The sequence below is a fragment of the Camelus bactrianus genome, chromosome 11, assembly GCF_048773025.1.
Source record: "Camelus bactrianus isolate YW-2024 breed Bactrian camel chromosome 11, ASM4877302v1, whole genome shotgun sequence".
NCBI classification, from domain to species: Eukaryota; Metazoa; Chordata; class Mammalia; order Artiodactyla; family Camelidae; genus Camelus; species Camelus bactrianus.
Window position 1 is genome coordinate 9,188,640 of NC_133549.1, and position 17,738 is coordinate 9,206,377.

General features: G+C 42.5%; 1 protein-coding gene and 1 non-coding gene across 4 annotated transcripts in view; one reads left to right on the top strand and one right to left on the bottom strand.

Annotated features, from left to right (window-relative positions):
* The window catches only part of DISC1 (DISC1 scaffold protein), a 314,908-nt gene that overhangs the window by 245,358 nt on the left and 51,812 nt on the right, over positions 1 to 17,738 (bottom strand). The window lies entirely within an intron of this gene.
* TRNAA-GGC (transfer RNA alanine (anticodon GGC)) lies at positions 3,936 to 4,009 on the top strand. The gene has a single exon. It is a non-coding gene; the product is annotated as a tRNA-Ala (tRNA).

Sequence of the window (17,738 nt, forward strand, 5' to 3'; positions counted from 1 at the left end):
GTAATGGCCTATAATGAAAAAGAATATGAAAAGGAATAAATATGCTTAACTGAATCACTATGCTGTACACCAGAAACTAACACAACATTGTAAATCAACTATACTTCAATTTAAAAAAAATTAGAAGCATCTTCACAGAGTCCTTAGATACCTGGCAGAATTTAGAAATAAAAGTGGAGTTACTAGGAACATTTTCCCAAGGCAGGAATGCAACAGTAACAGGAAGCAGGTACAAAAAACATCTCGAGTCCCTTGGAACCAACTAAATTTCCCATGTGGTAACACGAGGCATGTGGTTCCCAGCCGTCAAGCAGAGCTCCAAGAAGAGAGCTTCCAAACCCTTGAGCTCCAACCATAAGAGTAGTTGACAGCTCAGTGACCCTTCCTTGGTGGAGAAGTCTAACTCCTGGACCCAGATGGGAACTCCTGGCAGGTGCTGACCAGGAGCAGGAGGACTGAACTGGAGGCCCCTAAAGGCAAAAGACAATGTCACCTTGTTGATTGATGGCTGTGTCCCCAGTACTAAAGCAGCGTGTGCTACAAAAGGCACTTGGTATTTATGGAATGAGTCAGGGTGGCTGCGTGCAGACTCTAAGAACAGGCTTTATAATCCCGAGAGCTAGAATATTAAAGATAAACGTCATAGATTTATATTATCCTGAAGCTAAGTAGCTAAGAATGTAGCTATTTAGCTTCAGGATAATATAAATCTATGACGTTTATCTCTATGATTATATGTCAAATGATCAAATAAACAATTTATTTATAGGGGAGTGCTGTGATTCTTCTCTTTCTCTCTACATAAGATCTTCTAGTGTAAGAAGAAAATCAAATATTTTAAATGATTTATTTGCTTAAGGACTAGAAGACTCAGATTTCAGTCTGGGGTTCACTGGGACCATCTTTGTCATCTTGGGATTATTCAATTCCTCTAAGACTCAGTTTCCTCATCTTATATTATGAGAATAATAATATTTACCCAACTTGGGCCACTGGCTTGTTGTGAAATGGCCAGAGAAGAATGCCTGTGAGTGGTTCGGAAAGAGACATGTTAGAAACAGTTAAAAAAAAAAAAAATTCAGAGAGACTATTGTGATGGTCCAACTTGATTTGATTCAGATTTAATTCAGCTCAAAGGGCATCTCTTTAAAACTCACCGTATGTGGCCCAACACCTGGAAGACTGAAATCTGGCCCGTGGCAGTCCTGCTCTCTGCATCCTTTATCATAAAGTAAACTGTGCACATGTAGGCAGTACAGGCTGCCTTTAGCTCCCCGGGTACCAGTGGTTCTGAACCACCTGGAAGTCATGAGGCCCTTTGAGGGACATCAGGACACACTGATGTACTAAATTCCATCATATGCATCACCAACAATATCCACAAGCAGAAATACCTGGGCAGGATAAAATTATAGAGAGGAACACTGGCGGCCATGAAGAAGAGAGAGAGAAAAAAAGCAGCTCTATTTCCCACTGGTCATCTTTTGCTACATGTTCATTCATTTTATTATTTTGCAGACATCAGTGATAAACCAGAATGGGAACAATATTTTAGAATGTCTGCTCTGGGTCAACTATGACTGAATTCTGATGTAGTCATCGTGTTGTAAGACATCTGGCCTTTGATGGAAGTGTGAGAAGGAAGGTCTCTCCTTTCAACTGGACCAGAAATAAGTTCCACTAAAAGAGTAAGGGGCCAGTGCATCTGATCTCACAGCAAAACTTCTAGAAGAGGCAGGTTTTAGATGGTCATCACCTTGCAGACCTGCATTTGCAGGGCAAGGGACTTCCTGCCCAGATATTCTGCCTGCAATTAGCACACACTGCCACCAGGGGGAGAAAGAGCGCTTTATCATGGTCCCAAAGATCCCAAAATTCAACTCCTGTTAACACGTTAATCATGACATATTTTTCCATTCATTTTTAAGGCAGGGGGAGTTTCCCTATAAAAATCTAACTGTCTGGGGGGGAGGGTATAGTGCATGTAGTAGAGCACATGCTAAGCATTCATGAGGTGCTGGGTTCAATCCCCAGTACCTCCTCTAAAAATAAACCTAATTACCTCCCCCCAAATAAAATAATTACAATAATACATGGAATGGAATGGAATGGAATAAAGCTAAGTGTCCAAACACAGATGTTGAACAACAGTGGTTTTTCACGCCATAATGGGGGGCTGGAACATTAGAGGGAGAAGTCTTAGGGTGGGCAGAAATGCCCAGTTGACGTTTGTCGGGCCCACAGCCAGCATCCAAACAACTGCTGTTTTGAAAGAGACAGAGAGAGAGAGGACCAGGGTGCCACCCTGATCTTAAACGTGTCTCCTTCCATCTAAATCCTTTTTCTTTTGTCTAAAGGAGTAACGGCTGGCTCTGTGTGCATCTCTTTGTTTTTGTTTTATTTAAGTTCTGGAAGTGTCCTTAATAGGACTTCGGTACAGGATGTTGAGGCTTGCACGGGAGATCCAAAGGAATTGGCTCCAGCTGCCGAGAAGAAAATGAATCCCTCTAAATGGCATGGACACGGAATAACATCCTTGACGGGGAATGAACAGTGTTCGAAGCTCACTGCTGTTTATGCTGGAAAACCAGCCTCGTAAGAGCCCACGGGAAGCACTCGTGCTGGGGGGACAACCGGACGGATTTGTTTCACAGCAAAGCACACTTGGCAGTCCTGCCCTCCCCGTTCAGGACTCAGATAGAGTCAGATGCCATCATCCTAGGCTGAACCCCTCCAGCCAGCCTCCTGTGTTTTTGGGCACCTCAAATGTCAAGCTTCTATTAAATATGAAAAAGAAACCGAGATGCAGAAGGAATCTCATCCTTCCTCTCAACAAGCTTTCAGGGCTGTTGAGGTATCACCTTTAAGCCCTCACCGCAGGGCTTTTCAAGTGCTTTTGTTTACTGCTTGGTTTTTTTGCTTTGGTTTGGTTTGGTGTTTTTGCTTTGACTTTTTAGCAACGGAACCCTTTTTGAGATGAAACCTTTCAGGAGACCTAAGAACAGATAAAGCCGAGGCACTCTGGATGGTACCCTCTTCCAGCCTCCCCCAAGGCATTCCTGGGACCCTCTCAGAACACAACTCGAAAATCACATCCTTTTGGCATTCTGAAGAAAATACACAGATTCAACAGTGTTGAGGAGCTGTAAATACTGCCAGCTCCAAGTTGCCTAGTTTTTGTTGCTATCCCAAGTTCATGTGACATAAGTGAATATTTCATGGCACAGGGTCTTTAAGAACAACAAGAGGTTAGCATCTTCATCCCCTGTTTGGTAGAGACAGACTCATTTCAAAGATGCTAGTAAGGAGTGGGAAGGGTACAGCTCAGTGGTAGAGCGCATGCTTAGTATGCATGAGGTCCTGGGTTCAATCCCCAGCACCTCCATTAAAGAAAAAAAGTGAGTGAATTTGTGATTCCACAGATGTGAATAAAATATTAATCTCAGTAAGATTCACTTACTTGGAACATGAGACCAAATCCTCAGCTGTAGTACTAATGGTTTTAACAGATCTCTAACGTTCCAAAGCATTTTTCAGTACTTCCTTCTAATTTTTTTCTCTCTTAAAATCTTTTTCCTCTTTCTTTTTTTTTTCTTTTTTCCATTTGTAGTGTGGGAAAGATTAACAAGCAAAGACCATTATCCACAGCTTCCCAGCCAGAGACGGGCTTAGCTAACACGGCAAAGTTAATTCAATCAGCACGCTTTTCTTTTGTGTCTTTTTCCGTTTGTCTCTCTCGTGGCCCCACGGAGTGGACAGGGTGGATGTTATGGTGCCCCTTCAGCAGACGATGAGGTGATTTCTCACATCCAATAGATCTTGGCTCTGGAAAAACTTCCAGAATGACACGCTCCTTTTCCATTTTTAATTTGCATGATCGGGACCAATGCAGCCACCCACTCCAAACAAAAATTTAACCCTCCCGGCGAGGGGTGGGGGAGATATAGCTCAGTGGTAGAGCATGTGCTTGGCATGCACGAGGTCCTGGGTTCAATCCCCAGTCCCTCCAACAACAAAAAAAATTAATTAACCTAATTACCTCCCCCCAAAAGAAAAACAAATAAATAAAACCAAAAATATATTCAAAAAGAAAAAGAAAAAACTGTAATCCTCCCACTGGCTTCCAGAAGAGGTGAAGCTGATTACCTGTGGTTATCCATGCAGTCAGTACCAGAATGAGCTGACTGATTCTCAGTCACCTCCCCCCCAAAACCCGCAAGGCTGAACCTATGCCCCCCAGAACCCCTCTGCCCCACTGCCGCCTACAGGAGACGCAAACTTGAGAAGTTCACCGTCTCCTCCTTCAATGGTAGAAAACTAAAGGAAAAGAGTACAGTGTAGGGAAAGGCAAAAATGAAGCTATGGAGATGATGAGAAAAACCATCCTGGGACGTTCTGGCAAAGAGAGGAAGAGAGCTAACAAAGACAGAAAGTCACAGGAACACAGAGTGCTCAAGTCCACGGCAACAACAATTTATTCTTAACGAACCTCACTAAAAACAAGCTCCCAGAGGGACCAATTACACGTGGCAGCGCTCTGGCAGTGACTCGGGGAGCAGTCATTTGAAGCCACCCCCGGGGATGAGAAAGTCACCATGTCCCACAGCTAACGGGCTGCCTCGGTGCCCACCTCCTTCCAAACCATAAGCTTGTGCTGGCTTAGCGTTGTCTCAAGCCCGTCAGTTGTAACACAGTTTGTGTCAGGAGACAAGCTGGCACGTTGAATAAAGGTCAAGTGGAAAACTGTCCTTTCTCCTACATCACTGTCATCGACGGGTAAAGGTCATTCTACCCAAGCCACTGCCGTGACGGAAAATAACTTTGTCTGCTATGACATATTAAAAAGCCCCTCTGCCATGGGCTTTCTGATTCCTCTTACACTTGAAGGGCATTAAACTACTTCCTTCAAGGTATTCCAGCTGCTGCGATGACAATAATTTGTTTGCAAACAAATTTGAGCAGAAAAACAGCAAAACTACTATATATAAAGTAAACAACAAGGTCCTATTGTGTAGCCCTGGGAACTACATCCAGTATCTTGTAGTGACCTATAATGAAAAAGAATATATGTGTGTATATGTAGAACTGAATCACTGTGCTGTACACTAGAAATTAACACAGCATTGTAAATCAACTATACTTCAATTTTTTTAGTTTTTAAATTAAAAAAAAAAAAACACTGTGTCAAGGCTCCTGGTCATGACGCCCAGCAAACTGGCACCAATGCAAAGACAAATGGCCCCTCCTAGAACTTCCCACCCACCACCCAGGGGATGTCCTTTCATCCTGCAGAGTGTCTGCCTCCTTCTGACTGAAGACCCCGGGAAACCTTCAGATATTTATATACCATAAAGGTTTTGGTTTCCAAGTCTTATAGAAAACTTATTCCAAATTCCCTGGATAACTTTTTTTAAAGGAAGGTCACAAGGAAGCTCCCAAAGGCAGGGCGTCCGGAGCAGCTGCGTTCACGCCATGCTTTCGGCCCCCGTGGATCTGGGAGCAGGGGCACCAGGCAGACGGGGCAGCAGAAGCTGGGCTGCAGACTTGTGAAACCCGGAGGGAATAGCCACCCGTTTTCTTCCGGTGTGTCTCTGTCCTCCAGAATGTGCTGGTAGTACTGTTTGCTGTCAATTTTCTATTAGAGGGGATGCAAGATTTAATTAAGTGCCTGGACAGTTCATAAAAAAAATGATCTGTCCAATGATGTATCACACAGTGCAGGACGCCCACGAAAGAAAAGGGGCACCATGTCATTGCTTTTATGCAGAGGACATGGATGCCACGTCTGTAAGTGACCGTGTCAAATGGATCAAGTCGTTGTCTAGGAACTGCAGCTTCACCCTCTCTGCCCGTGAGGCTGCAGGTCACAAAACAGCAGAGACCAATAGAAAAATGACTAGAACGAGGACCTGTCTCTCGTCTGTCTCTTCTTCTTCACTCTCGTCTTCAGCACTGCTCCATTTATGTCTCGTTTTCTGCCTTTTCCATTTCTTTCCATCCACCTGCCAAACCCAGAAAACCAGCTCTTTCAAAGCCTAAGCAGAGTTTCCCCTTCATGTTCTCAATGTCATCCAATGTCAGGCCACGAAGAATGAAGCCGAGAAGGAGAGACTTAAGGTCACGAACTGGAGACTGCAGAGAAGGAAAACTGCCGCTGGAGATGCGAAGGAGTTCAGCTCTAAATGCCTCACAATCATTTGCATGTTTTAAAACACAGGGCTTTCCCTCGATACTGAATTTTTTTGCAGCTTGAAAGAAATCAAGCTATGTGCAAATAAGCTGCTTATGGCTGAACAGAAAAAAAGAAGCCAAACCATCCTACCTGATTTTCCGCATGCTTTTGATGATAACTGCAGGCAGAGAGATTATGCAGACGCAGTCACACTTTACATCGCGTTTTCTTTCTTTTTTTCTTTTTCGTTTTTTTTGGGGGGGGGGGCAGAGGAGGTAATTAGGTTTATTTATTTATTTTAATCCAAGTACTGGGGATTGAACCCAGGACCTCATGCATGCTAAGCACACGCTCTACCACTGAGCTGTACCCTCCCCCATGACACTGCATTTTCTAATGTGTGGTACCCGGGAGGGGGGGATGAGGCTGAGGGGTGGGCAAAGAAAGAAGAGAACAAATAATCCATCAATACCTGCGCACCAGGCACCCGGTAGGTACCTCACGTACCTCGTGACCCCAGTTAACCTTTCACCCACACAGCAGGAGCACAGGTGTTATCATTCCTAGCTGATCCAGGAGCAAACTGGGATCCAAGGATGGATGACAGGACGAGAGGGCACAGCCACCACACTGCCCTGGGGTCTCCTCCCCTTGTCCTGGGACTCTGTTCTGCCTGCTGAGCGGGTTAGCAGACACTTCACCGCTCATCAAAAGTCAATTCTACCTCAACTAAAAATACATAGAATTAAAACTAAATACGTAAATAAACACTTGTTAAAATTCTTCACAGTTCCCGAAGGTGTTTCAAACTACTGACTCTCCCTGGTTGAATAAGAGTAAATTGTTTCTAATTGTCACTTCATGTAGAAATAGAAGAGCTGATTCTGCCAGTTGAATTCATCAGTCCATCAATTCAGAGACAGGACATGGGCCAATCAGCCTCACATTATATACATAATAACTCGCTGATGGATTCAACGCTTTCTGAGTCTAACCCTCGAAGCCCGCCCAGACATGGCCACAGTCAGAGATAAATCAGAGGTTATATTGTTTCCCTGGGAGGATGAAGACCAACCTCTGGAAAATCTCTAAATAGAGGCAACTTCAATTCAATCTGCGAGAGCAGGTTTGGGAAAGGACGGACTGTGTGATCCACCGCACTTCCCTCGGTCCAGCAGAGTTCAGGCATTCGGTCAGTGTTCCCTGGCCGAACGAATGAACCCTGTCTGGTGTTTTTATCATAATCTTCTTGTATATTTTTAACATCCCTCATTTAGAAATGCCTATGTTGCTCTCAATCATTCTTTTTAAAAAAAAGTTATAGCTCAAAGTGTAGTTAATATTATCATTTTATTTTTTGGTTTTTCCTTACTTCTTCTATTAACATTAACTATAAATTATATTGCTTTTTGGAGCTTACATTTTACACCAAATTTGCATGTGTTGTATTTCTGATTGAAAACTGAAATCTCTAGGTCTCATACTAAGGTACTCTATTTCCAGTTTCAGAGATAATTCCTGGTACTGGTTAAAACCAAAAATATTGATAAAAGAGATTCTGGTGATATTAAATTAATTAACTATATCACTATGCTGTACACCAGAAACTAACAGAACGTTGTAAATCAACTATACTTCAATTTAAAAAACTATTAAAAAAAAAAAAGATGATAGAGCTTCCTCTCTCTCTCTCCCTCTCTCCCTTTCTCTCTCTGTCTCTCTCTTTCCCACTACATTCACCATCACATTGTGAGGAAGCTGAGCAGCCCCATGGAAAAGCCACAAATAGCTGTTCCAGCCACAGCCCTCTCTGAGCCCCAGCGGACAGCCGGCGCCACCTGCCTGATGGGAAAGTGAGAGCTCAGATGACCCCAGGCCCCAGTTACACAAATGGAGAAAAGAAGGGCTACCTCTACTGAGACTGCTTCAAATGATAGATTTTTTAGCACAATTAATGTCATTTTGATAAGCTACTAAGCTTGGGGGAAGTTTGTTATGCAGCACTAGCTAACAGGCACAGATTTTGGTGCCACAGTGAGCACTGCCACAACAAAGCCCCAAACATGTGGCAATAGATTTGGGGCTGGTGGGAAGTTGGAAGGGCCTTGAAAAAGATGGTTAGGAGAAGTATGATTGATCTCGAGGAGGCTACTGGTGAGGACTTAAAGAAAGAAAAATGTTACTGGAAACTGGAAAAAAGGACCCTTGTTCAGCAGCTGAAAGTTTAGAAACACCGTCACCTGAGGTGGAAAACAGAACATGCCCCTATTGAGCTGGGTGGTCTGGCTAGGGAGACTTCCAGGCAGGGCACTGAAGGGACCACCTGGTGGCTTCTCACTACCCACAGTCTAATGTCAGGAGAGAGAAATAAGCTGAAGAAATAATTATGAGTATAAAGGAGTCAGGACTTGCTGAGCTGGAAATTCAAATTATTTCTCATTTCCAGCCTCTCCAGAGGACAAACAACATTAAGATTGAGAAATGGCTTCTAGGCAAAGATCAGATCCAGAGAGCTGTCCGGAAGATACGGTCAAACGAGGAAGCCAACCAAGGACATAAATCGTAAAACCCTTTTTAAGAGCTCAGAAAGATTTAAAGAAATGCATCACAGATCCTTTCAAAAAGTCACACAGCCCTTTAAGACTCTGAGGAGCATGACCCCAACTCCTCCAAGCCTTCCAGGAAGCCTGAAAAAGGATGCTCACCTTGAAGAGATTTGTGGGTATAGCTTCTGTCTGATGGAGATTACAGATTGATTCATAAAAAACCCAAAATGTTTTAAAAAAAGAATTATGCCCATTTGGAAAAAGAGACAAAGTGCAAAATGAAAAAAAAAAAAAAAAAAACAAGAAAAAGCATTTGGGCCACCCAACTGGTATGAGTGGAAAGCCAGCTACAAACTCAGGCTACTTCTTAGGGAGAAGGAAGGATGACCTGGAGTGTAGAGCCAAGAGCCCACAGGTCAGAGCCACAGGAGATCATTTCCAGGCAGTAGGGCTAAACACTAATCAAGGAGCTGACAAGAGCTGGACTTCAGAACTGCTCTGCACCGGCGGCTGCTGTATGCCACCCACGCCCCGCTTTGTGAACAAGGGTCTTTAGCAGTTATCCCGCCCCGCCCACCATCGTAGGCTGGGATCATGGCGGTTGACAGCCCAACTCATCAGTGCACAGGTGTTCAGATCATCAAGGGAAACTGTACTTGAGAAGCTGGGCTCAAGGAGACACATCTGAGGAGCCTCACCTTCACCTGCACCTGACTTTGACGTGGAGATCACAGACACCAACCCCCAGCCAAATGCCTTATTATACGAGACTTTTGAAAGGTCTTGAGAGGGAGTGAATCTATTTCTCATGTGGAAAGAATGTCAAAGCATATGAGAATAGAGGGCAATCTGTGGGGGTTTTAAAAGATGCCGACAAGATCTTTGGATGCTCCTCCCATCAACAGATGAAGTCTAATGACCCTATGCTTGCATGTGGGTCACCTTTAGTGACTGACTTCTACAAAGAGAAGGCAGCAGGAGTAACACTCCTTGACTTCCAAGGTCAGTCCAGAATAAGTGACAGTTTCTGCCTACATCTTTCTTTTGGGATGCCATCACTGTACTATGAGGAAGGCACATGGAACGGCTACAGTGTAGCCCTGGCCCCAGCCAAGCAGTCAGCATCAACCAGCAGAAATGTGAGTGAGCACGATTCCAACCTCCTTCAACCTGCCAGGTCAACGCCTGTGAGTAGAGATGACCTGTCCCCACTGAGCCCTGCCCAATTGTAGGTTCGTGGGCAACATAAATGGTGTCACTGTTTTTCTTAAACAGCTTAATCGAGTATAACCTACATACCACACAATTCACCCCTTTAGGGTATACAATTCAATGGGTATTGGTACATTACATTAATGTTTTAAATTGTGGTCAAATATATGTAACATAAATTTTGCCATTTTAACTATTTTTAACTGTACATTCAACAGCCGTAAGTACATTCACAATGTTGAGCAAACATCACCACCTTCCATTTCTAAAACCTTTTATTATCTCAAACAGAAAGTGTGTACCCATTGAGCAATAACTCCCCTTTCCCCCATCTCTATTAACCCCTAATCTGCTTTCTGTTTCTGAATTTGCCTGTTCTAGGCATTTCATATAGGTGGAATCAAGTATTTGTCCTTTTGTGTCCGGGTTATTTCACTTAACATAACGTTTTTAAGACCCATTTATGCTGCAGGATGTATCAGGACTTGATTCCTTTTTATGGATGAATAATTGTATGCATTTATCATTGTATGTATGTATATTCCATTATATGTATGTATCACAGTTTATCCATTCATCTATTTATGGGCACGTGGTTGTTTCCACATTTTGGCTAATGTGAAAAATGCTGCAATGAACACTGGCATACAAATGTCTGTTGGAGCCCTGCTTTCAATTCCTTTGGAAATATACTTAGGAGTAAAATTGCTTAGTCATAAGGTAATTCTGTTTAGCTTCTTGACAATGATCAAAGTGCATTCCTTTGGCAATGTATGAGGTTCCAGTTTCTCCATATCTTCCCCAACACTTGCTAATTTCCATTTTTTTATAGTAGCCATTCTAGTGGGTATCTCATTATGGTTTTGATTTGTATTCCCCTAATGATTATGATGCTGACAATCATTCCATTTGTTTATTGACCATCCATAAATCTTCATCATCTTGGAAAAATGTCTATTGAAGTCCTTTACCCATTTTGGGGGAGGGAGTAATTAGCTTTATTTATTCTGTTTTTTAATTGGGGGTAGTTTTTTTTTTCAGTCAGGTAATCAGTCAGGTAATTTACATTTTTCAAGGAATGAGTTTATTTCATCTAGTTTATCTAATTTTTGGCACAAAATTGTTCATAGTATTCTCTTTTAGTCATGTTTATTTTCATATGTTTCATAGTGGTATCCTCATTTTCATCTCTAATTTTAGTTATTTCCATCTTCTATTTTTTTTTACCAATTTTGCTGATTTTTCAAAGAACTAAGTTTTGTTTTTATTGATTTTGTCTATTGGTTTTCTACTCTATTCTATTGATCTCTGCTCTAATCTTTATTATTTCCTTCCTGCTGCTAGCTTTGGGTTTAGTTTGATCTTTTTTTCTAGAACCTCAATATATTAAGTGAGATTATTGATTCTGAGATTTTTTTTTTAAAATGTAGGTATTTATGGCTGTAAATTTCCCTCTGACCACTACCTTTGCTACATCTCATGGGTTCTAAAATGTTGGATTTTCCTTTTCATTCATCTTTAAATGTTTTCTAATTTCTTTTGAGATTTCTTCTTTACCCATTGGCTGCTGAGGAGTATGTTTTTAATTTCTACATGTTTGTGAGTTTTCCAGTTGTCCTTCTGGTTTTCATCTCTACATTCATTTCGTTGTGGTTGGAGAAGATACTTTGTATGATTATAATCTGTTCAGTTTATTGAGATTTGTTTTGTGGCCTAACATGTGGTCTCTCCTGGGGAACATTCCATGTGTACTTGAGAAAAATATGTATTCTGCTGACATTGGTGGGGTATTCTGCATATGCCTGCTAGGTCTAGTAGGTTTATAGTCTTAGTCAAACACTCTATATCCTTATTGATCTGTTTAGATGTTTTATGTATTATTGAACGTCATGTATTGAAGTCTCTAACTATAATTGGAGCACCATTTCTCTCTTCAGTTCTGTTGCTATTTGCTTCATTTTGGGACTCTGTTGTTTGGTGGGTATATGTTGAAAATTGTTACAGCGTCTTGAGGAATTGATGCTTTTATCAAAATATAATGCTTCTTCTGTCTCATAACAGTATTTTATTTAAAGTCTATTTTGTGTGATAGCATGGACATCCCAGCGCTCTTATGGTTACTCTTTGCATGGAACATCCTTTTCTGTCCTTTCACATCAATCTATTTGTTTCCTTGGGTCTAAAGTGAGTCTCTTGTAGACAACATATCAGTAGATTTTTTTTTAATCTATTCTGCCAATCTCTGCCTTTTGATTAGAAAGTTTATCCCATTACATCTAAAGTAATTATTGACAAGGGAAGGATTTAATTTCTGCCATTGTTATTAACTTACTGTATGTCTTTCTTTTTGTCCCTCATCACCTCCATTACTGTATTTTAGTGCATTTAGTTGATTTTTTTAATACTGAACTCTTTTGATTTCTTTATAATTTCTTTTTGTGTATATTTTGTTGGTAGCCTTTTGTTGTTGCCAAGAGGATTATTTTTACCATAATAAAGTTATAACAATCTGATTTGAACTGATACCAACTTAACTTCAATAGCATCTAAAAACTCTACTGTTATACAGCACCATTTACATTATTGTTGTCACAAATTACATCCTTTTAAATATAATAACTATAAATTACATTATGCATTTATCCTTTAAATCATGTAGAAAATAAAAAGTGGAGTTACAAACCAAAATTACAGTAATACTAGCTTTTACATTTGCCCATGTATTTTTCATCATTGAATTCTTTATTTCTTCGTAAAGCTTCAAGTAACTGTCTAGTGTCCTTTTATTTCAACCCACGGGCCTCCCATTAACATTTCTTGCAGGGCAGGTCTAGTGGTAATGAACTCTTTCAGGTTTTGTTATCTGGGAATGTCTTAATAGCTCCCTCATTTCTGAAGGGCAGTTTTGCTGGATATAGAATTCCTGATGGACAGTTTTTTCTGTCCACACTTCAAATATATCTTCCCACTGCCTTCTGGTCTCCATGGTTTCTGATGAGGAATGGCTGTCAGTCTTACTGAGGATCACTTGTATGTGAGGAGTTGCTTCTCTCTTGCTGCTTTCTAGAGTTTCTGTCCCTGGCTTTTGACAATTTGATTATAATGTGTTCCCATGTGGGTCTCTTTAAAGTTTATCTTACTTGTAATTCACTGAGTTGTTGAATTTGTAGATTCAAGTCTTTCATAAAATTTAGGAAGTGTTCCACCACTATTTTTTCCAAAAATTCTTCTACTCTTTTCTCTCTTCTTCTTCTGGGACTCCCAGATTTAAATGCTGGTCTGCTTGATGACGTCCTAGAGGTCTCTCAGGCTATCTTCAATGTTCTTCTTTCTTCTTTCTACTCCTTAGACTCAGATTGTTCAGTTGTATCTTCAAGTTTGCTGATTCTTTCTTCTGCCTGGTCAACTCTTCTGTTGAACTTCTGTAGTAAATATTTCATTTTATTTATTACACTTTTCAGCTCCAGAATCCATTCCATCCATTTTTATAATTTCTACCTCTTTATTGACATCCTTATTTTGTTCACACATCGTTTTTCTGAATTCCTTTCTTTAGTTCTATGTCCATGTTTCCTTTAGCTCTTTGGACATCATTAAGATAGTTGTTTTAAACTCTTAATGTAATAAATCTGATGCCTGGGCTTCCTTGGGGATGGTTTTGGTCCAGGTATGTTGCCTCTTTCAATGGGCCATGTGTTCCTGTTTATTTGTATATCTTTTGATATTTTGTTGAAAATTCGACATTTAGATATGTGGTAACATGTTAAATAATGTGGTGACTCTGGAAGTCAGCTTCTACGCCTTCCTCATGGCTTTCCGAGCTTTGCAGGTTTTACTGTTGAAGGCTGTAGTGGTCCATCTGTTTAGGTACTTTTCAAATTATTTTGCCTCTTCCAGCTTCCAGTGGCTACCAGTGTTCCTTGGCTTGTGGTCACATCACCTCCCCATCTTCTGTTTGTCTAATCTCCCTCTGCCTTGCTCTCATAAGGACACATGTGATGGCATTTAAGGCCCACCCAGATAATCCACGATAATTTCCTCATCTGAAGATCCTTAAGTTAGTCACATCTTCAAAGCTCCTTTTCCAAATAATGTAACATCTACAAATTCCTGGGATTAAGATGGGATATATTTCATAGGGGTCCATTTTTCAGTGTACCACATGTAGCAACAGATGAGTGAAACAGTGGTTTGAGGGAATAAGTCAAAACACAAGGAGAAAAGTGAGGGTCTTGACACCGCTTACCCCCTGACTCCACCCTCTCCATCAGTAAGTCCTGTTTTCTACTAGTACTAGTTTGAATTGGGTCTCTTTCTCTCCAAAGTAGAGAGTCCTCATGCAAAAAAAAAAAAAAAAATCAATTCTAATGTTAACTGAAGTTTCACATATTTATATAGCGATAGTTTACCCCAACGAAGCTGGCATGCCTTGAAGGGAGGTCATCTCGTATACCTATCCGGGTTCACTGCAGCAGAGTAAACCCAGCAAATTCCAGCAAAGAGCTGCTCTGTACACGATACACTGGCTTGAGGACCAGGCTCTGCTCTTAACTTAAATTCTGCTGAGGAGTTTCGGACAAAACAAGATGCCAGTAACAGTCAGGCTCATTTGTGGGCAGGGAACGGAATAGTCAACCCAGTTACTCAAGTCACAAGAGTCTGCCTTTTTTTTTTTTTAACGCTTCTGTCAAATGTCTGCATATGACCACAGAGTGGTCAAACCAAGTGATTCAAACTTTTGTGGAAACACCTGCATGTGTTTAGCATTTAGCTCAGCTCTGAGTCAATTAGGCCTCACGTTATGGGTTTAATTGTGTGCTCCCAAAATTCGTATTTTGCAATCCTAATCTCCAGAACCTCAGAATGGGACTGCATTTGGAGGTAAGATCTTTAAAGAGTTCCTAAGTCCAAATGAAGTCATTAGGGTGGGCCTTAATCCAATCTGACTGCTGTGCTTATAAGAGGAAGAGAGGAGGACACACACACACACAGAGGGAGGACCATGTGAGGACACGGGGCGAAAATGGCCATCTGCACACTAGGAGAGAGGCCTCAGAAGGAACCAACCCTGCTGATTCCTCAGTCTTGGACTTCCAGCCTCCAGAATGGTGAGAAATAAATGTCTGCAGGTTCAGCCACCCAGTCTGCAGTCACTTGGTTACAGCAGCCCAAGCGACTAGCACGCTCCTTCTGTTAAGGGAAAAGCAGCCATGTGTACTGATATAGAGACAGGCTGGACGTGGAAGGATTGTAGGGGGAGATTCAGTCCTGTTTAGGTTTTTGCCCCTGGTCGCAGGCACACCCCTTCCAGGTCTGTCAGCTATCCCATAGACCTGTAGAAAGAGGGGGAATGCTCCGTAAAAACATTTGCGAAGTGAAATTGTTGACATTTCTAAACCCCTGAGGGCCCTCCCTGAGGGGTGATCACTCTATCCCAGTGAGCTGGCCTCAGACAATCTAAGTCATTCCTTTATCCTGTATGGCCACCCTCAGAGCAGCTGAATTCCTTGGGCCCAGAAGGAACAGTCTCTCAAGTGAGCTTGCTGTCCTGGGATCCCAGCCAGCCTCTCGGCCACTCTAGGAAGGAGGCATGAACACAGAAAACCAGTGGGAGCAGCTTCAAAATCCATCTTCTAAGTACAGGAGGGACTTCCTGCCCACCCTCCCACTCCATCAACCAGAGGCTACAGCTTGTGTCACTTGCAGAGTCTCATAGGCAGATACACAGAAAGAGACTAAGATGTGTCCACTATTAGCACAACCATCTGTAACCGTGCAGGAGCCTATGGGGCCTCCCCAGAACAGATCCCCCTGCCACCATGTCCTTTGCCTGCCTCTTGTCTATAGAAAAACTTTAGTCTCCTAGGCTTCTCCAAGTTTCAAAGAGTACATTTAATCAGAGAAGTGAGAAAATGCAGAAAGAAAGGAAAACAGTCAAGTAAGACAAAATAATAATAGTTTAGCCATTAAACAAAGTCAAGGACCTTTAGTTCCTCCTCAAGAGCTATAGATAATATTCTGAGTCATGTCTTTTGAGCTGTTTTGCAGACACTGAAACTCCCACCAGGTAGAAGTTAACCGTGTGCTACCCACAAGCACGGAGACCCCAGACTGGTTGGAACCAGAAGGTTGATGATTTTGACTCCCCATGACCTCACCACCAACCAGTAAGAAGACTGTCCAGAAGCTGATCACACCCCACAACCCACCTCCCTCACCCTGTCTTTAAAAACCTTTCCCTGAAACCCATCATGGAGTTCGCATCTTTTGAGCACTAGCTGCCTGGACTCCTTGCTGGGTGCCTACAATAAATGCTGCACTTTCCTTCACCAAAACCAGGGGGCAGTAGATTGGCTTTACTGCCCTCGGGTGTGCGGACCCAAGTTTGGTTCAGTAAGACTTAGTAACATCCATTTAAAAAGTGCTGCATTTTAGCCAGAAGGAAAATGTGTCCATGTTCCAACTAAGTACCTAGTTAAGGAGAGGAGATGGGAAAAGAAGAATTCTTTTTAAATTTGTCTTGATGTTTTGTATTCAGCAGCACATCAAACCCTGGTGCTACCAGGTTTCACCATGAATAACGCACCTGACAATAATGCGCGTGATCCTTGCAGGACAAACTGATTTCCTTACAGCCGGGGAAGCAAAGCAGAGACCCACCTGAGGACCTGTGATGTGGCCAAGAAGAGGGACAGCCACTCCCCAGTGCTTCGACCCCTACACCTCCAGGGGGGTCTAACATAGTCCACATTTTCATACCAAAGACATACGGAGCTGGGTGTACACCCAGCTGGAACACGGGGGAGAAAAGTTATCTCACTGAGATCATGTTTTAATCTGCTACAAATGAAAGGGATGCATGTCACATGCAGATAAACCAGCTGGGTCCGTGCGCAAAGCTCAAATCTCAAGTTGGTGGCATAAGACTGAATGTACCCTAGCACTCATGGAAAATGCCAGTACACAAGTCTGCAAACAGAACGGTGATGCTGTTGGCTGAGATTCCTGCCCTTCGCTCACAGAATCAGAAATTCTCTATAAACATGAAAAGAAGCTCAGACAACGTAACCAAGGGAAGTAAATGGCATTCTGTACACATTGTCTTTCTATGGTGTTTGTTTTTATGTATTGCTTATCTCTCAATTTTCAAGTTTTTACCTAAAATAAGACGAGGCAGACACACAAGCTGTCTCTCCTGTGAGAATGATGCTAGAGGTTAACACTGAAATTATACAAGTGCTCATTTCCTAAAAGCCTAGTTTTGGAGGGTTTTTTTAGATAAAATCATGAACTTTTTCTGATGCCTCCCAGCGTGAGGCCCTCATCTGTTCCTTCCCCGGCTTCTTATGTAAATAAGAGTTTCTAGCATCCAAAAACTCCCCAGATAGGTTTTGTCCCCACAACTCCTACAAAGTTGTCTTCCACTTTGCGGTGCAAAATGCTCTCAAGCCAGAGAGGCGCGAGGCAGAGCCGAAGGGCGGCCAGAGCGCACGCGCGGGCCCCCTCCGCGCAGCCTCCACTGCCTCGCGGGAGAAAGGGGCGGTGACGATTGTTCCCGAGAAATGGCCGAGATCTCAGCCACGGGTGACTTGGCAGGGTCGTGGGTGGGCGTGTTTCACAAGTGCTAAGAATGCAGTCATTCAACCAACACCGACTTGAGACTCGAGCTGTTGTTTTTCGTGGGTTTTAGTGGAAGCCTCGTCATCCCAGGACAAGGGGAGCCTCAGTGCCAGCACCCCTCGGAGCCATGCAGGGGGAGCCCTGTGGGTAACAGGCCAGGAGGATGACATTTCCAGATCCCGGACGCA